This window comes from Natator depressus, chromosome 15 (assembly GCF_965152275.1).
Source record: "Natator depressus isolate rNatDep1 chromosome 15, rNatDep2.hap1, whole genome shotgun sequence".
Taxonomy (NCBI): domain Eukaryota; kingdom Metazoa; phylum Chordata; order Testudines; family Cheloniidae; genus Natator; species Natator depressus.
Window position 1 is genome coordinate 18,279,506 of NC_134248.1, and position 21,326 is coordinate 18,300,831.

Consider the following 21,326-nt stretch of genomic DNA (forward strand, 5'->3'; position numbering starts at 1 on the left):
TCCTTTTATATCACAGAAGACAATGAGACAACCATGTACGACCAGAACAAGGAACATAGTGACTTATAGTGGGGAAAGCAGCTGATTGCAGGTGTTTATTGTCCTTCATCTCCATTTAGGAGGGATACAAGCCCAAAATATTGGCACGTTAGATTACAGGAAATGGAGCTCTTTTGAAAAGAGCATCAGTAAGGGCCAGATTTTTATAGGTGCTTACTGGGATTTTCAAAGGTGTTTAAGCAGGTTAGGTGCCTTAACTTCCATGAAGTAGGTGCTTATCCTGCTTAGATGCTTTTGAAAATTCCACTGGGTCCCTACCTGAATCTTTAGGAACCTAAATTCTTTGAAAATCTGGCCTGTACTGACTTGGGATCTGAAACACAAGTCCTGGTTGTGTAAGGGATTCTGATGGGCAGAACCTTGAGCCTGCATAGTATACTGCTGCTGTCAGGGCTTCACAGTGATACATGGATCTGCCTGCTGAACTCATTTAAAGGATCAGGGTTTTGCTTATTTTAAAAAGTTTTATCAGGCACTTTTTTACAATAGTCTTTGCTTGTAGTGAAAGGAAGAATGCAGTCTGTGACTGACTGACTGACTACTGCTAAGTACTCACTGTGATTGAAAGGTTTACTTCTGACAAAATACAAAGGGATCAATAGGGAGAGAGAGCAATATTATAGTATGTTTTTGCTACTGATGTTGGAATTGTTTGGCATATTCTTGCCTTTGTATGGCAAAAATAAGGGCATGTTTGTGTTGTTTTGCATCCTGGTTTGTTTTGTGTGAGAAGAAACAGTTCTGAAAGTTGAAAAGAGAAACAGAAATAGAGAAAGAGGCTGGTTATGCAGTTAAACCACAAGACTAGATGCCAGAGAGGCATTGTAGTCTAGTGGGGTGAACAGCACACTGTGACTCAGCAGCTGTGGCTTCAATTGTTGGCTCTGCCACTGAACTGCTGTGTGACCTTGGTCAAGTCACTTGGACAGACAAAAGTTGGGAGGACAAAAGGTGGGAGGGCAAAGGTGTCTGTTTCTCCCTCTTTTTGTTAAGACTATAAGCTCTTCAGGGCAGGGGCGGCCTCGTACTATGAGTTTGGATGGTGTCTAGCATAATGAGACCCTAGTGCTGGTTGGGGCCTTCAGGGGTAAAATAAATTATAATAATAAATCAGTAGATCTGAGCTCTGGCCCTGCTTTAGCTAGATGCTGAAACTTTAAGTGTGTGAGCAGTCTGATAGACTTCAACAGCACTACTCTCAAGCTTAAGGTTGCTGAATTGGAGCCTATGTTCCTTGCTCCACCACAACCTTTGGGTAGGTTACTAATGTAAAGCCATGACATTGGGTGCCTGTCCTGCAGCACTTATTCACAGGACAAGGGTTTCTCCTAGTCCTAAATAGCTGGTAACGGTGCATGAAGGCACAGAAATATCAGGAGACCTGATCCATGTCTCAAGCAGCCTGTGGTCACTGTCAGGCCCAGTGCTGACTAGTATGGGTAATAGTAATGCCACTGATTTCCGTTGGACTATTCAGGGTATTTCGCACTACACGTGTTACTAAACACCTGCAGGCTTTAGCCCAAAGCGTCCGTTTCTGGCCCCAGCAAAATAGGTGGAAATTTTGTCATTAATTTGAATGGAAACAGGCTTCGGCACCCCAAAAGGCAAATAATGATGTCAGCAAGCAATAGATAAATGTGGTGCCAGAGCAGAGCGTTTCCAGCTAGACAGGTCTGAAGTTAAACACTTTTTTAAGGCTGAGCACGAAGCACAAGCAGAGAGCCCTGTTGCATGGGTTAGCGATGGGGAGTTGGGCACATGGGTTTGGAGGAAGGTTTTGAAGGCGAGGGGGGAGGGTGTAGAATTCTTTTCATTTTGGCTCAGATTTCTATTGCGTCTTAGATTGGGCAATGATCATATACTGTAACCTTTAGTTTTGAGAGCGGAAATAGTTGTAAGTGGATTTCACAGCATTTGGTGCCGAATTCATGTAACTCAGCCAAATAGGTATAGATATAATCACTATTAATTTGTATCACAGTAGCTCCTATAGGCCTCAACAGCGGTTGGGACCCTGTTGTGCTAGGTGCTGCACAAATCCAAAGTAAGAGATGGTCTGAGTTCACATGCTCAATAGACAAAATTCTCAAAAGTTGGGAGGGGAAACTGAGGCAGATTGATGAGAAGATGACTTTTTCACACCCCTGACCAACATAGTTATGCCGGCAGAAATCTGTATTGTAGACCTGACTTAGTCTCTCACTCTTTTTTTTTTTTTTCAGTAGCACAAAATGAATTTCTCAAAAGTTAAATGACTAAGTAAACAAATATGGAGCTATTTACTTACGATGGTTATAGAAGTGCTGAGGTTTAATAGGGAATTTTATATTCACTGTTCACATCTGCAATCCTGATGTGCTGGGGGGAAAAAGACTATTTCTTTTATTTGTTCCAGCCTAGCCAATAAATCAGGATGCTAATAATTCCTCTCTGAAGTTACCCCTCTGCAAAGAGTCCCAAGACAGCAGAGTCACTGTTCTCTCCAGTCCCCACACAGCAGAGTCCTGACATCAGCATGGTAAACACTGGGTATCAGAAAAACAAACTTTTTTTTTGTCTAGGAGAGGGAGAAAAAAAAAAGACATTAGCAAATGTTGTCTTCCCTCAGATTGAAAATAACACCTAGCAGCGCAAGCTGAAGTTGCAGCTGTGGTTGAGGCTTTTATTTATTTTATTTTTTTATCCTCTTCTGGGAGTTCAAACAATGTGTCAGCGTGATAAGCTGTCTTTTGCAGAGAGCGGCTTCTCTTTTTTTTATTCTTTTTCTTTTCTTGAGGCATTTTAGTCATTCCTTCGAGAACACATAGCTCATTTGGATAAAAGCCTCCACGGTGACATCCGGAGCCCAAATGCACAAAGTTGTTTGTTTCAAAGGAATAATCTGGGAGAATTTATTGAACTGACAACCCCCCATGCCTCCCTTGTAAATTAATGAAATGGATGTTCTATGGCACTCGTTAAAAAGTCATAAATCCTATCGTTCTCCCTTTTATTGCTTCAAAGGTTGTTTGTTTGTTTTTTAAGACATGTTTTAGTCCGGAAGGTAGAAATGCTTCAGAAACTCTGTCTGCTCCCCTTAGAGTCTTCATTCTCAGATGCAAGGTACTCAATTTTAGACAGGAGCCAATGTGGTTTGGCAAACTGAGGCTGCCCTGGGAACATAGGCATGACTAGAGGTTTAGGAGTTTGGTCCTAATTGAGGGTTAGATCCGACACCCAATGAGAGTCTTTCAACTGACTTCCATGGAAGCTGGATTTGGCCCTAAGGCCAGAGTTACAAATGTATTTAGACGCTGAAAGATGCAGATAGGCGCCTAGAGGGATTTATGTATTAGGTACCCTAACCTACTTAGGTGTTTTTGTAAATCATACTAGAAGCCTAAATTTGCTTCTCATTATAAAATTACTCTGCACTTAATGGTAGCTGAATACCTCAAAATCCTTTGTCTCTCCTGATTGAATAAGCCTTGTAGTATCCCTTTGGAATTGGTAAATGTTTTTTATCCCCATTTTGTCAGGATGCATGCTTAATCTTGCCTAGTAAATCAGTGGCAGAACTGCAAATAGAATTCAGGAGTCCTAGCTCTAACACTACATCACACTCTTTCCTTCATGACTTAAATTATTGGCTTTAATGAGGGGTAGTGCAAAACCACTGACTAATGCCCACTAGGTGCTGACCTTCAGTAATCCTGTTGTCTCTGTGGTACTATTGTGGTAAGCACAAATGGGAAATAGGATGGGACCACCAAACTCACTGCACTTGTGATGGCAGCCTGGGTCTGAACCTGGACGTGAGAGGCTAATACACTAACTCACAAAGCCCCTAAAACCTGATATTTTGGGGGCCCACTCTTCCTCCAAAACAGTGGGCAGTTGCATATTGCCTTTCCCTTTATTCAGGACTCGCCGCCTCTGGAAATGGTACTTCTAGGAAGAGCACTATTGTGCCAAATGAGCTGGGTTAGGGTTGCTGTTTCCAAAGACCGTTGCCCCGATTAGTGGGAAATGCCCTGTCCTATGCACTGTCCACCCGGTCACACCCAGCATTTGCTCATCCCAGACTGACAGGGAGCCATGGACAGGGGAAGCACTGGATTGGCTCTCACCCTGTGAGCACGCTGCAATCAGAGGTGTGATTGCAGCTTGAGGAGGTGTAACTGCACTAGTTTTAATCTAGTTACCATAGTGGAAATAGCAGCGGTGCTGTCTGTGTAAGCCTGCCAGGACCCTGGGTATGTACTAGCATTGCTAGCCTGTGCTATGGCATCGTCACTACTATTCACTTCATGTGGTGGGGTCCAGGTAGTGGTGGATTAATGCATGGGCCCACAGGACCCGTGCCCAGGGGCCCCAGCCAATTTGGGGGCCTCCACAGGAGCACCAGAACCTGTGTAGAAGGGGGAGAGGGGTTCCACTGGCATTGGAACTGTGGCCCCACACCCTGCTCCTCTTCCCTCTGGGGCCATGTCCGCTTCTCCTCCTCTTTCCCCCAGGGCCACGTCCCCTGACCAGGCTGGAAGCCAGAGCCGGGCTGTGGTAAGCGCCGCCAAGGCAGCCACTGTGGGGATGCCTGGATCCTCTACCTGCCCTGAGCAGGGGGCTGTGGTGCCCAAGAGCAGCCCGTGTTCCTGCCACTGGGGCATGCTGCTCATGTCAGGTGGAGGGTCCAGGGCTCTCCACAGCAGCCTGGGCTCCCAGGGCGGCTCTTACCACAGCCTGGCTCCAGTTTCTGGCCTACCTCAGCCCCCCACCGAGAAGAGGCTGGCATTGCTAGCAGGGGCTTCACGATGGTGGAGCTGATCACCCAGCAGCAGGCACGGCCCTCCTGCTTATAAAAGTGGTGTGTGTGGGTGGGAATGGCACCCCTGGCCCTCCCAGTTCTGGGGTGTGGGAGGTCCAAATGTTCTTTGTGCCCAGGGTCCCAATTCATCTTAATCTGCCTCTGGGTCCAGGTGGCTCCTTACTAGCCAGGGCAGGAAAATCTTTTTATGGAGCAACAGGGAGTGAGGAAGAGGAGAATAAAAGGGGAAAATGGAGAACTAGTCGGGGAAAGTGCTCGAGGGAAACAGCCCTCTGCCCTGGTTTGCTGACAACCTATTCTTGTTCTCAGATCATCCATTCTGGAACCTGTTCTCCTCTAGCTCTGATTACTCATGGAAAGGTCTGGTAACATTGGGGGATACCTACAACTATCCTCCTCTTTGTCCATGACAGTAGGTGATGCTCTTAATTTTATGTCAGTATTGGACCAACACCCCACATGATTAAAAAAATACAAAAAAAAAAAAAAAATCATGGCCCCAACATAACATTTGCAAATGATCACATTGTTCACAAAGGCTGTAGCTGATATCCCTTCTCCCTCTGCACCACAACCCTCTGTGTGTTTTGTCTAGTTAGATAGTGAGCTCTTTGGGGCAGGGATTGTCTCTAATTCTGTTTGGACAGTCCCTAATGGAATGGGACATTGATGTTGGTTTGGGTCCCTAGGCACTACCACAATACAAATAATAATAATAAAACTTGGCCAGTAGCCCTGATGGCTGATTCATCAGCCCCTGAAATAGCATCATTGGCCATATATGCCCAAGGAAAGTCTTGCAAATATTTCCCATCTGTAGATTCTTTTGTGCTAGCAATGTTGGGAGCCCTGGTTTGGATGGTATGCCAGCTTCTATATGCATTTTTAATCCTGTCAATTAGACCTGCTGAGAACAGGGCTAAATGGTGGCTAAAACATCTGGTGGCCCCTCTGTATATCGTGATTAAGGCTGCGAGTTTGTCACAGAGGTCATGGAAGTCATGGATTCCGTGACTTTCCGTGACCTCCGTAGCAGCCCGTGTGGCTGGCTCCAGGGTTGCCCAACCAGCTCAGGCAGCCCCATGGCCAGTCGCACTGGCTGCTGCTGGGGCAGTCTCAGGCCACCCCGTCTCCCCCCAGCAGCAGAAGGAATTTGGGTGTGGGGCTCAGGGTTGCGGGGTGGGGCACAGGAGAGGGTGAGGGCTCTGTGTGGAGCTTACCTTGGGGGGGCTCCCTGGAAGTGGTGACATGTCCCTCCCTCAGCTCCTAGCTCTGTGTGCTGCTTCCGCCCACAGGCACAACCCCCACAGCTCCTATTGGCCGTGGTTCCCAGCCAATGGGAGCTGCGGAGCTGGCAGCATGTGGAACTAGGAGCTTAGGGAGGTACATGTTGCCACTTCCGAGAAGCCAGGTAGGGAGCCTGCCAGCCCCACCAACTCTCCCCACACCTCCTCCCAGCACCAGCGGGGGTCCTGGGCTACTCCCATCCGAGCATGTGCGGTGCCCCCCAGGCCCACCCGCAGCAGTTCCAAGATTTAGTTAGGGGTATAGTACAAGTCATGGACAGGTCACGGGCTGTGAATTTTTGTTTACTGCCTGTGACCTGTCCATGACTTTTACTAAAAATACCTGTGATTAAAATGTAGCCTTAATCATGATCAATGGAACAGGAGTCAGAGGGCAGTTGTATTAATTTAGATTCACTAAATTGGCAAAGGTGTTAACATAACCCTGTCACTGTCCAACATTAAACAGTGTTAAACAAGGTCCAGGGTTAGGTATAGAGAGACCTCAGCCTACTTAGTACCATGGGTTTCAGAGTAGCAACGGGCTTTGTTGCAAGGATAGGTTCCTGGGTTAGTGGTTTTGTTGTGTGGTTGCTGGTGAGTATTTGCTTCAACAGGTGAGCCAAGAACTTGAGTGTAAGGGATCCAGCCATTAGAGAGACACCAGAAAGTGTTATGAGAGTGCAATGGCACCCAGGTCATATGAGGTGAGTACACAAAAGGGACGAGTGATCCAAAGGAAGAGGAGATGCCTAGGAGCCAGCAGACACAACATCCACAGGGAGCCGACAAAGATCATCACAGAATGGAGAGACAGAGAGCCATCTGGAGGCCAAACACACAGGGAGACTCCAGAGAGAGAGTTAGCTAGACATGGAGACAGATGATGTGGGGGGAAAGAGAGAGCTCATTCCTGGTGTGGTCACCGGTAGAGGCGATCAAGCTATATCATACTATATAACTCAGCTATGTGCTAGCAACCTCTGGCCGAAGGGACACCGGGTAGGGATCTGGGCGTCATTTTTGTTTTTAATGTTTACATTAAAATGTTTTGTAAAATAGGGAAGATGTATCAGTGAAACTGGAGTCAGAGGGCCATGTTCCCCAGAGAGCCTCTTATTGAGGGAACAGGTGGGAGTTAGGCTGGGAGCAACTCAGCTGCATATTACACTTGTTCAGCTTACCCTGTATTCAGCTTCACTATTACTAATGACACCCTCTGCAGTAGAGCTCCCATGACTAATACCATTGGTGCGGAGCCAGTGTTCACAAGAGTGGGAGATATTTAGAAAATGTATCTAGTGTAGGCAGGGGCTAGGCCACAGGGAAGACTAATAGCCTTCCGGTTAAGGCATAGGATTGACTGGTTGACTGTATCTGATTACCAAGACTTTGAGATATGTGAATGCAAGGTGCTACTGAAGTGCAAAACATTATTTTAAAGCAGCAAGGTTTAGCTTTCTCTCTTTCTGTTTCTTCTTGCTTCAGGCTTGAAATACACCCTATTTGACTGAACTGTGCACTGCAAGCTGGGCTGCAGGAAACAGAAAGGCTTAAGTGTATTTAACTTGTATCAGAAATGGATAGAAACAAGGATTGGGATGATGCCATTGATGTGCATTTAAGCTCTTCCTTTGAAACCACAAATGCTGATTTCTTTCTTTCTTTTTTTCCTTTAAGTCATACCACATTATCCCTGCAAAAAGTAGTTTGTGGCATTTCTTAAGAATCAACTAGAATTAAGGACTGGCTGTAAATACCATAAAGATAAAGGGTGGATTCTGATGCCTGGCTCAAGGGAGTCATTGCAGAGTGCTGGGGGTTTCTTCCATTTATTCTTCTCTCACGGTGTCTTGCAAGGAGTGATTGTGAGAATATGGGAGGGAGCAGGAAGGACGGGGGGGGGGGGGAATGCAGACCAATTTGCATGGAATGTAACATGTTGTTACAGATTAGCCCACAGTGAGTGCAACAGGATAGCAGGATCCTTATTGAATAAATGAGATTAGGTGGTGGAAGTAGGGTGAATTTCTTATCGGTGCACATGGGTTATTTGACAATTGCGTTTTATGTCTTCCCAGTGAAAAATGCATTTAGCATGGAGGGAAAAAATGTACTTTAATACACATACTCAAATGGAAGGGACTGTACTAAATATCTGACTCTTCCTACCAATTAGCTTTTGAATGCTAAAGCCACACCATGGTAAGTACCAAAAACTGAGTGTGCTCTCAACAGTTGAGATGTCTCCACTGAATGTGGGCTTTGTGTGCATCCATGACTTTTTTCAAAAAAAGAAAAGACAACTAAGCAAATAAAATAGAAACTAACACCTTTCTTACTAAATTTTACCCATCATTATAAAAACTCCTACATATTAATGATTGTCACTCAGGGTGCGTCTACACTGCAGCTGGGAACGTGCTTCCCAGAGCAAGTGGCCAGACACATGCTAGCTTTGCATGAGCTTGTGTGGTAAAGATACCAGCGTAGCTTGGGATAGGATGGGTGGTGGCTTGGGCTAGCTGCTGAATATCTACTCAGGGGGTCCGGGTGGGTTTGTACTCAGATGGCTAGCCTGAGCTGCCACCCTGCTACCCCTGTCTACACTGCTATTTTTAGCATGCTAGCTTGAGCAGAGCTAGTGTGTTTCTATCTACTCAAGCTGGGAAGCACGCTCCCAATCACAGTGTAGACATACCCTAAGAGAGGTTAAGACCTAGGGTTGGGACCCAGGAGTCCTGAGTTCAATACCCTCTTCTGCCACAGACAGTGTTTCTGCGCCTCAATTTCCCACCAGCAAATTGAGAATAACATTTTTCTCTCACCCCTTTGTCTGTCTCATCTATCTACATTATAAGCTTGTTGGGTCAGGGGCTGTCCTTATGATGTGTACATACAGTGCCTAGCACAATAGGCCCCTGATCTTCTTGGAGGTGCTACTACAATGCAAATAATAATAATAATCAGTGCTGGGCCATTGGCAAGGAAGAACCGATCTATCTAGGAATATAAAGACTAAAACAGGGTTAAAAAAAGAACTAGATAAATTAATGGAGGATAGGTCCATCAGTGGCTATTAGCCAGGATGGGTGGAGATGGAGTCCTTAACCTCTGTTTGCCAGAAGCTGGGAATGGGCAATAGGGGATGGATCACTTGATGATTACCTGTTCTGTTCATTCCCTCTGGGGCACCTGGCATTGGCCTCTGTCGGAAGACAGGATACTGGGCTAGATGGACCTTTGGTCTGACCCAGGATGGCCATTCTTATAAATATCCCCCATCATCCATGTGCAATATCCTGGACAAACCTCACTAAAATAATCTTAAGAATCTTATGAGCTCATTGGATTAAAAATGCAAATGTTTATGGGTTATTGTGGTCTTGTGTGTAACTTGTCTAGGAGACATGATTTATTTAAACCTTGGGAAGTCTTGTGAGCTTCAAAAGACTATTTGAAACAATAGGCCAAGACAAGATGAAGTTTTAAAGTTAAATTGGTTTTGCAGGAAATCTCTCGGGGGAGGTGTATGCAAATACACCTACTAAGGTTATGCAAGAACTCAGCCTTTCAAAGCTTCCTTCTGAGCCAGAGGCGGGGACCTTTTGTCGGCTGATTACCTGTTACAGGAGGACAGATAAACCCCCTTCCCGCCTCCAAACTCTATAAAGAAAGGCCTCACCGACTTTTTTTTTTTTTTTTTTTTTTTTTGCGCAAAACGAGTGATACACAGGTAACCACCGGAAAACCCCTGAGTGGGGATTGAAGGACTGTTCACTTAGGCAGTCTGTCTTTGCTGGGGAATTCACAGTGTAGGCAGGGAGCTGTGTAGCCTGGAAATACCCCAGTCAGGAGGGAGAGAGATGCATATCTCTGCCCAAGAGAGGTGATGGCTGAGAAACTGGGGATGTTGAGTGGGTGCCCTTGTGGGAGCATAGAGGGGGAATACGGGCACAGTAGCCTTGAACTGTGACAACCCGTAGTATTTGGTTTCAGAGTAACAGCCGTGTTAGTCTGTATTTGCAAAAAGAAAAGGAGTACTTCTGGCACCTTAGAGACTAACCAATTTATTTGAGCATAAGCTTTCGTGAGCTACAGCTCACTTCATCGGATGCATACTGTGGAAAGTGTAGAAGATCTTTTTATACACACAGACCATGAAAAAATGGGTGTCTATCGCTACAAAAGGTTTTCTCTCCCCCCCCCCACTCTCCTGCTGGTAATAGCTTATCTAAAGTGATCACTCTCCTTACCATAGTATCTGACCATTCTGCCAATATTAACATATTTATCCTCATAACACCTAGGAGAGTTAGGGAAATATGACTATTCCTATTTTACAGATGGAAACTGAGAGACAGAGAATTTTTAAACCTGGGGGCCTAAAGATAGAGTCCTACATTCATTGTTAGCTTCTAAATAGCAGTAGCCTGACTATTCAGGGAACTAAACACCACTTCTACTGATTTCAGTAGCATTTATGGGTACTCAGCACTTCTGAAAATCAGGCCACTTTTAATTAAGAGCCTATAGCTGGATTTGAAATCCTGGTTATAGATACACGAGTTTGAAAATGTTAGCCTAAGTTACTTGTCTGTGGTCACACAGGAATACTAGCAGAGCCAGGAATTGAATCCACATCTCTGGTTTAATACTGTAAACCAGTTAGTGTGTACTCCTGCTCCCCAATATGTGACTCAGAACTGCTCACCTGTGCATCATTGGCCCTCTAGTTCTAAGAGAGATTCTCTTTCAGTGCATGCAGTAGGGGCGGTGCCTTTGGAGCTGAAGATGGTGAATTCTATCCTGACTTGCCATGAAGTTCTGAGTAGCCAGATTAGCACTCTGATTAACATGGATGCAATTACTTCTCACAAAAATGTGGCTTTTTTGCCTGGTCTAAGCTGACTAGAGAAAGCACCTTAACCCACATTAGCCTGAATCAGTTCAGCTAACTGATATTCCTCACCCCATCCCCATAGACAGGTCCTAAAATGCTGATGCAAAAAACATGCTAGCTTTCCTTGCCAATAAAATCAGCAGGATGATAATCACAGTCATATGGTCAGTGTCCTTGATCTGAAATTTGTCATAGTGCATTACAGTTCAGAAAATGTTGACTCTGTCTTTCAGCAGGAGTATTAAAGCTGACGACAGACGCCAGCTTTTGCAGCTCCATTGAGGTCTCCAGAGTGAGCAGGAATGTGAACATTCACATTTTTGTCTGCTAATAAAAACTTCCCAACATACTTTTCAGAAAACCTCTTTAATGGTTCTGTTTCCAGTTGTAAAGATCTACTCTAGCTCTTAGCAATGATCAGCAGACTGGATCAGGTGGAACACAAAAATACAACGCTAAATTAGTAATGCTGCCACAGATTTTCTTTGTGACCTCGGAAGTTGCTTAGGCTGGTATTTCCAAAAGAATCTTTGTCAGCTAAGTGCCCAAATCCCAGTGATAGTCAATGGGAGCTGGGTGCCTAATTCCCTTATCTTCCTTTGTACCTCCACTTCCCATCTGTACAATAGGAAAGATATTTCTTCCTTTGTCTTGTCTATTTAGATTAGGGCAGTGGCTATCTGAGGCTGTGTATAGCACCTAGCGTAACAGGGCACCAGTGTAGGTTCTAGTACTACAATGAATAGAGATCTGTTAGTAACTGAAAACCATTTCAAGAGAAGTGGCTTTAGATGCTTATAAGCTGAATTGGCAAAGCATTAAGAAAGCATATTGCAAATAGGACTTTGCCATCTCTGTCATCTATGAGAAAGGGTTTTGCTTGATATCCCTTGAGAAGGCACCTGGGCCATATCCATGGGGAGAGGCTGGGGGGTAGGGAGGTGGGGAGTACTTGTGGAACCTAAGAGACTAACAAATTTATTTGAGCATAAACTCTCGTGAGCATAGATTATCCTTTGAATAGCTCACGAAAGCTTATGCTCAAATAAATTTGTTAGTTTCTTAGGTGCCACAAGTACTCCTTTTCTTTCTTCAAACAATGAGTTAGTTGTGGCCTTTGTCCTTCAGCTTTGCAGTTAGTGCTTGTGTCAAGCAGGGCCCCTAAAGCATCACTTGTTTAAATATTATAATGTTGTCTCATTTGGAATAAGAGAATCCTTTTTCTTCTTAGGCCCATTCCTTCTTCATATTGAGTTTGATAGCCTGTTTCAAAGGATAATCTATGACACTATGATGTAATGCTATATGAGGAAATCAGAGCTCTATTCCTGAATGCTGTTCTCCAGCCCACTCTTGCACACAGAGACCTCAAGATATTAAACCAACAAAAGGTGTCAAAACACAACTGAGCTACAATGATATACATTGCTAGAAACTCTCTCCTGTGCTATGTTTCCTAACCTTGGTCACTTGGATGCTGTGACAAAATGAACTATGTAGTGCCACCGAGGCAGATTTATAGAATCTCTAACTATCTGCAATACATATCTCTTGAAGCATAAATATTCCAGGGGAAAAAAACATAACTCTGCTTTCCAAGCAGTTGTTTTTAGTATCTTGAACTTTATACTTTTTTGATGGCAACTGAGAGACATAGCCCTACGTTGAGACATAGCCCTACATTAACATGAACTAGGTACCTTTTAGAGCAGGGTTTCTCAACCTGTGGGTCGGGATCCAAAATTGGGTTGCCAGAATGTTTCAGAGGGTCATGTGGCAGACCCTGTCTCATGGGACCGGCTGGGCTTGCCTCCCTGCTCCAGGCACTGCAACCTCTGGGGTCCCAGTGTCACTTAGGTTTGGCCCAGCCATCATTCTGATGGGAGTCCGGGTAGGCCAAATTTGAGTGAGTGTCACTGCAACCCTGTGAGCCAGGTCACAACTCCACTCACACACATTTGGCCCATTTAGTGGGGTGAGTCCAGATCTGAGTGGCACGCAACCCTGGAGGTTGCAATGCCGGGTGCAGAGAGCCAAGCCCAGCCAGCCCCACAGCACAGGAGCTGCCACTGTGGGGAGAGTGCGGGGCAGGACCCAAGCTCCCTGGCGTGGCAGGACCCAACTGAAACCACCCCAGGGGCTCCACCCTCAGACTGTTTACTGGGTCATGATAGGCCATAAACATTTACAAGTGGGTCCTGAGCCTAGAAAGGTTGAGAACCACTGTTTTAGAGTGTGCCAGAAGGGGCAGTTAGAGAGCAACACCATAGGAGGCTTTATAAATCTCACACTTTGCAAGCACTGTGTAGACAAGCCCTAAACTGATCTATTTAAATTGGTGAAAATCCCTTGTATGGACACTCTTAAATCGGTTTGAGTGTCTGATATTGATTTTAACTTAATTTGGTTTGTTACTGAAGCAAGCAAAATCATTGTAGTTAAATTGATGCAATTTCTGTGTATTGAGTGGGCCACAGAAAGGTTTTCATAAGTGACTTGTAAAGGGAGGGAAAAGAGTGAGTATATACCCTTTTTTGGCTTCTTGATGTCCCTTTCATTTACGATCTACAGTCCTAAATCCAAATCAACCTAAACTTTGGGCTGTTTGGAATAAGGATCTTAATTTTATGGTTTTGTCCCGCTTTTAATTACTTTTAACTTTCCGCCAGATCCTCACAGAGGGAACCTTGGATAGATCATCCAAAGGGCTGGTTGGAAGGGTGGTAGTCATTAAGGCACTGATTAGCCTATGACTTAGGAAACCTGGGACATGAGTATCCCTCCTCTGCCACTGACTTCCTGTATTACCTTGGGCAAGTCACTTAGCCTCCAGTCACCATCTGTAAAATACTTCCCTACCTTAAAAGATTGTGAAGTGCTTAAATCCTACCATAATGGGGAGCCATAGAAGTACCTTAGCTAGATCCTGGCAGCATTTTTGCATTGCAGAATTTACAAACTCCCTGTCAAAAGCGATTTGTAGCATCTGCACTGAATGCATGCGAGATTGGATCAGCCTCTTTCGTTGTTCCAACCATGAATAAAGTTCAGGCAGAGATTCACAAATGAGATCAAGCTGCCACTTCTGCTCATTAGGGCTCTATCTTGGTAAAACTGAAGCCAATGAAAAGTTTGCCTTTGACCTCACTGTAACCAGTATTTAGCTGCTAACGGAATGTGTTTCTTTCTCATACATTGTGCTACGAATAGTTCTTTATCTTTGCCCTTTCAACACAGCTTAGTTCAGTGCACTATTATTATAACCATCTGAGTTTAGCCACTAAATTTTATTTATTATAAGAGCTAACATCAATTATGGATCCGTGGCTAGTCATCAGAGCTTTGTATTGATTCCCTTGCAAGTCTGGCCTCCTGAACAGTGCAAAGCAGCAGCCTACTTACTCCATTAGCCTAACAATACTTCCCTGTTTCTCTATTGTCGCTAGGCATGTAGTGCATAGCAGCTGATCAATGTTTCCTAATGGGCTTGCACAAAGAGGCTAGCCTAGGTGTCGCTTAATACCCCTCTTGCTTTTTTACAGCCTCCTTCAGCAGGAGAAATTCAAGTGTCCCCGTTGTAATGTACATGGAACAGATTCACCTGTGCATGAGAATTTGATTTCATCCTGTTTTTTGGCAGATTTTGTCCCCCCCTTCCTAATCTTCTCCCTGAAACATTCTGTACAATAAAGCTGCTCTTGCACATATCTTTCATTACCATGCATGTCTCATGCAAAATCTCATTTTCATTCAAGAAGAAAAAGGTCTGTCAGCTTGTTTAACTGTGCAGAAAACACCAAACAAGAAATAAAGCCCAATTAAGAATAACGGGAAGAAAGAAGTTCAATCTAACTGTTGTGTTTTTTTTTAAGTCAGTGGCTTAGTCAGTTCCCTTTGTACGTCCTTTGTACGTCCTTGCAAACATGCCACACAAATGTTCCCTTTGTGCGTCCCTTTGTACGTCCTTGCAAACATGCCACACAAATGTACCAGCCCAGATACAAAATCTGCTCATCTCACTTTTACCACAACAACGGCAATGAAGTCCAGTGTCCTTGGGAAACCTGGCTTCTATTTCCACACCATCACTGATCTTGCTGCATGACCCTGGCCAAATCTCTGTGCCTGTTTTCCCCTCCCAACCTTTGCATGTCTTGTCTAATTAGATTATGTGCTCTTTGAGGCAGGGCCTCTCTCTTGCTATGTGTTTGCACAGCACTTAGCATAATAGAGTCCTGATTGCTTGCAGTTGGGATCTTCAGGAGCTACTGTAATACAAGCAATAAAGAAAATGCTAATATTCTTTGTGCCTGTCAAACCTATTCCTTGCCCTTAGCTGCTAGAATTTTACCAGGCTGTTATATAACAGTAGCATCCTGGCCTGCCTCTAAACACAAGGCTGGAGGAATAGCTCCCTTCTCAGTTTCAGAGTAACAGCCGTGTTAGTCTGTATTCGTAAAAAGAAAAAAGAAAAGGAGTACTTGTGGCACCTTAGAGACTAACCAGTTTATTTGAGCATGAGCTTTCGTGAGCTACAGCTCACTTCATCGGATGCATCCGATGAAGTGAGCTGTAGCTCACGAAAGCTCATGCTCAAATAAACTGGTTAGTCTCTAAGGTGCCACAAGTACTCCTTTTCTTTTTCCCTTCTCAGTGTGCTTCGGAGATCCTAAGGGCTGGATTCTGCCATTCTCACTCAGGCCGAGTAGTATCTTACTCTGTGAGTAGTTCCACTGAAAACAACAGGACTACTAGTGGAGTAAGCAAGGCTGGCTTTAGGGATGGTTACTGTGGGCGACGGCCCAGGGTGCCGTGCTTGCGGTGCGTGTGTGTGAGAGGGCACCATCAAGAGAGTGTCACAATAACAGACTCCTGCCACCCCCCCACCCCAGTTCTGTCCCCCACCCCTGTTCATCTCACAGCCGAGCTCCACCCCCCAAACCCTGCCCCGCCCCCAGCCTTGTCCAGGGCATCATTTTAGGTAAGGCCGGCCCTGGGAGTAAGGCAGTAATTGACCTGACCGAGGGTGACAGAATTTGGCCCTAACTTTTGGAGATGTAACCACGGAAAAAGTCAGGGATATTTAGGGACCTGATTAAACTGCTCCCCAATTGAGCCCCTTGTTGATGACTGTGCGTGATACTGGAGGCCAGACCTATATGCTCCTTCTCATCCTGTAGCATGAAAGGATGGAGTTTGTAGCCACTGGATGAATCCCTTCAAGAATCTAAGTGGCATGCTCCCAGCAGGAGAAACATGGTACAAAACATAAGGGTCTTGATTCAATCCAGGTTGCCAGGTCCCTGATAAATCCTTCTGGAGTGGGGATGCACATTTTACAGTGACTTGCCCTGGTCTCTTAAAGTCACCTCAGGCTTACCTGGACTGAGTGCTGGTGCCAGCCAGCTCTTACTCCTGTCCCATCTCATTTAGGCATTGAATGTTCAGCATCTCATATTGGGTTGGATGAAGTGGGAGAGAGGATTGGGTGCCATCAGCATTCTTAAAGCGCCACAGGCCACACCTCTTCCCTAGCCCCATCTACATATTGAACAGAGGAGACAAGATGGCACCCTGTTAAAACCAACGCCAACTTGTAATAGAACATATAACACAAGCTGAACTGGCCGAATATATTATACGGTATAATTTAGCCGTTCGACTGTGGGATCCCCAAATGCTTTACCTATGCTAATGGATTAAGCCTCATAATACACCCTTGAGGTAAATATTATTACCCTCTGGGAGACATGGGGCTGCTCATTTATGAATACTGTATGTTGACTTGGCTATTGGGATGTTTACTGCATGAATATATTAGTTTAGTTTGATTGGGATGTGTACCCCACACAGGCTCTGAATGGGTTAATATGGGCTTGAGAAACCAATGAACAGACCGGGGCTGTACCTGGAGAGTAGGCCAGAGATGGTGAGATGGTAATTAGAGATGGTGCCCTGCTAGGGGGGAACTGGTTGTGATGACAAAGACAGGAAGTTTCGAGCAAAAGGGGGTTGGAAGGAGAAACTTTGTAGGATGAGCAAATAGAGAGACCAAGAGGGCCAAGCAAGAGGGGAGATTAAGTTCTGGAATGCTCCCCGGAGTAGAGGAGGCTGGAAGCAGTCAGGAGTGATGTACTGCAGCCACTGGAATGGAGCAGGCTGTGGTGCAAGGCCCTGACAAAAGGGCAGAAAGCAGACTTGCAGGGAGGGAGCCCTGCAAGGATTTAATTGAGAAGGAAGTAAGGTCAGGCCCAAGTGGGTTTTTGTTTGTACTTTTAGTTTGGAACTTTGTGGGGGAGATTCCAGGGGAGGGCCTGGCCTGCAGAGAAGGGTGAACCTAGAGAGGTGGTGAATGGGGGGAGGGGAAAGAAGGCCTGAGAGGACTGTAGGGCCGAAGCCCAGGGAAGCTGTAGCAAGGAGTTGGACTGACTCCTTATAGGGTCCCTGGGCTGCAACCTGGTGTCTTGGCTAGTGGGAGGGCATGGGTTCCCCTACGAGCCTCTGGTATGGTGGTGTAAGGCTGGAGAAGGCGACAAGGACAACAGAGAGCCCTGCGTAAAGGGAGTGAGAACCACAGGTCCCAGAGTTGGGGCTGAAGACCTGATCAAAGTCTTGGACATTGATTTGTTGGACTTAGTTACCCTGGAAGGGGTAGACTTAAGTCATGGCCCAGGAAGAGGCAGAGGATCAGAGTGGCCATCAGCGGGGGGCACGGGGGGGAGCCCAGACAGGGAGAGAACTGCTACATCTTGCCTGGCCACAAGGAGGTGCTCCTGAGGTGAGTCCACCCTTTCACAAGGGGTTTGTCTGGAAAAACTGTTGGGCAGAAAAAGAATGGCTCTCGATAAGCCACCCTTGAGCAAATATTTGTCGGTTGTTAAGGGGCAATGGCAGGGCCAATGGTTCAGAAAGTTCTGGCTTGATGTGCTGAGTCTACAAGATTGATTTTGACCAGAGGGGTTAAAACCTAGGAACAAAGAAGAACAAAAGAACTATAGCAGGGCTTAAAAGGGAGCCTCTCGCTTGAGAGGTGGTAGTTGTTCAGGAGAGCTAGACTGAGACACAGGGACTCCCCGGCGGGTGTCCGAAGAAGTTAGGCTTGCTCGGGTTAAAACTTTAGGTAAGAAAAATGCCCACATAGACTGTTCTAAAATCCAGTTCCTACTGCTCAAATAAACAGCACTTTGGTTTTGGGAAGTTGTCTGAACCCTGTATACCAATGCTCACAGAATCCCAAAGGGAAAAACGGCAGGTGTCTGAACTCGGTCAGACCTGCAGTATAAGAATGGTTGATCCACAGGCTGCTACTGTTCAGGAGTGGGAGAACTGTGAAAGGCATGAGACTTGGCACTGAGGAGGTACACTCGGAGACCACACAGGAGACAGAGGTGCAGCTAGCCCTGTAACTGTGACACCCTCACTTTACAGATGGGGGATCTGAGGCACAGAGACATGCCCAAGGTCACCTAGCAGGTCAGCAGCAGAACCAGGGATAGACCTCAGGTCTCCTGACTCCCAGTCTAGTGCTATATCCAAAAGACCAGCCACCGCTTCCTAAAAAAACAAACACTACCATACAAAAGGACTTGATTGGACTTGCACCTCTCCATTAGCCACTCTCTCAGTTGTTTACAAAATGGCAGTCATGCTCTTTCTCATCCAGTGGTTGAGCAGTTCGCTTTTCAGCAGACGTCACAATGCTGACCCCAAATGGTGACTTCATGGTTTAAGGTTACCCTCCCTCTGCTTTTCCCCTCCCACTGGGAGATAACCACTTCAAACCATAGTTCCTCTTTCTGGTGCATTAAGACTTGGCAACTTGCCATTCATCACAGCTGCAGATTTGAACCTGAGTGATTATCCTGGGAAGTGAACCATGGCGAAGTGTGTGTGTGTTGGAGAGCAGCATGTTCTGTATTTACCTTTCCCTGGCTGTGTGCATGTGCATTGATTATAAAATGGATAATGTTCAAATACTTTCTTGTGGGTTAGAAGATTTGGCATGCAGGACATAGTAGCACTTCACTAGAACAAAGTCCCAACCCTGGGGTTTGCTCACCCTTTGAACCGTCAATGGCAAATGTAGACAATCCATAATACCAAACCTCTAACCCTGCCTTTATGAGATGCTTATAGGTAGGGAATTATTGTTCAACATTAACTCCATCATTCGAAAGCAGTGGCTCTCAGGAGAAAGTCAGAAGCTTTAATTTGCCCTACATTATTTGTGAAATTTGCAGCTTTATGTTCTTTTGTTGGCTGTGCCCCCAACCCTTCCTGACCTAAAGGTATCTCTACACTACAGATGCTACAGCTATGGCCCTGCAGCTGTGCTGCTGTAGTGTAGATACTTGCTATAAAGGGGCTTTTCCATCACTGTAGTTGATCCACTCCCTCAAGAGGCATTAGCGAGGTGGAGAGAAGAATTCTTCCATCAACCTAATGGTATCTATGGCATAAGTAGGCTTAACTATGTCTCTTGGGTGTGAATTTTTCACACCCCTGAGCAACGTAGCTCGGTTGACCTAAGTTTTACGTGTAGACTGGGCCTAAGTTTCTTCCATTTTTTTCTTTATACAGTCCTATTTCCCATGATGGGGCCTGGGATAATGAATATGACTTGTTTCAGGCCCTTGTGTTATCTGGCAGGTGATATGCTTTAGACCGCTAATATTTTATTGGCTTGAAGTCCTGGTGGCAGCATAGGCTTGTATGGTTTCCTGTTTGAGGGGAAAATTGTTGTGAAGAAAGACACTTCCTGCAGATACACTATCCCCTCAAACTGAAATGTGTAGATGTACAGGTTCTTATGACAAGTTTCAGAGTCCTTTGCATTATCACTAGCTGGCAGCCTTCCTGCCGTTCTGAGCTTTGGTTCCTTATTGTAGAAGAAACTAATATCTTACCCTGGGTCATTAGAGATGCTTGAATAGCAAAAGACCCATTGCCCAAGACTTTATTATAAAGCCACAGGCCTCGATTCTCCAGCAGAGCCAAGGAGTGCTTGGTGCAAGTTTGGAGAGGGATTGTGCAAAGGGGTTCCCTTTCTATCTCCTTGACTCTGTGGCTGGAACCAGTTGGTGGTCTGGTTCCTGGTATACCTGAGAGAGACTAAAAGCAGTGTGGCTTAGTAAAGCACTGCACTGGGACACAGAAGATCCGAGGTCTCTAGTCCTGGCTCTGCCACTGTTCTGGCTGGGTGACCTTGGGCAAGTCATTTCCCCTCTCTGTGCCTTAGTTTCCCCATTTGTAAAAGGAGTATAATGATACTGACTTCCTTTGTAAGGTACTTCGAGATCTACCAATGAAAAGCTCTGTAAAAAAGCTAGGTATAAGATGCATAAATGGTGTGGGAATCTCTCTCTCTCTCCCTTATATATATATACCTCTGTGTGTGTGTGTGTGTGTGTGTGTGTGTGTGTGTGTGTGTGTGTGTGTGTGTGTGCGTGCGCATAGCATATGTATGTTGTCTATTGACAGCAGTATGTGTCATAATGCCCGGTGCAGCATGGCTGTGTACATGGGTTTTAAACCGTAGGGCAACCTTCCTAATGAGGGCAGACTAAGAGCATCAGCGGAAAGATTCCTACTTTGCATTAATGTAGTCCTCGTCTAACAGGATTACATTAATGCTAAGTGAAACCTTTTCGTTTGTGCTCTCAGCATCCACACAGGGGAGTTATGTCGCAACAGTTTGGAGTGCACTGCTATTCACAACCCGGTAGTCCAAATTGTGGGGCAGGGTAGACTTGCCCTAAGCAGTTGGACTGTTTTCAAACTGAGCATGGGCTGTCCCTCCTCCCCATCTGGCAGCCACATTCAGCTTGAGTAATTTTGAGTGACAGCAGATCAAAGAATTACATTACTGCTTGTCTCTACAACCTGTGTACATCTGTGTTAGGTTTTTGTTAAATCAATAAACAAGATGTTGAAGGAGAAAATATTTTTAGGCTGTTTGTCTTTGTACTTCATGTCAGGCTGGCTTGGACAATAACGAGAAGTTTGGATGATAACAAGAATATCAGGACAACTAGTTAATTTTTGTCAAATCAGAGACACGTGGGAGATCCAAGACTCTGAGGTCTCATGCTTTGTTTTGAATGGCACTTCACGTTTCCAAGGAAGAAGGGTGCCATGTGAATTCCTTTTGAACAGTAGTTCGAATACAAGATCTCTATCATGGGGCTTCGGAAACAGTAGCAAGAAAGAGACCTAAGGCTGTGTCTACACTGCACCCATTGCAGCTGTGCCACTGCGACGGCGCCGTTGT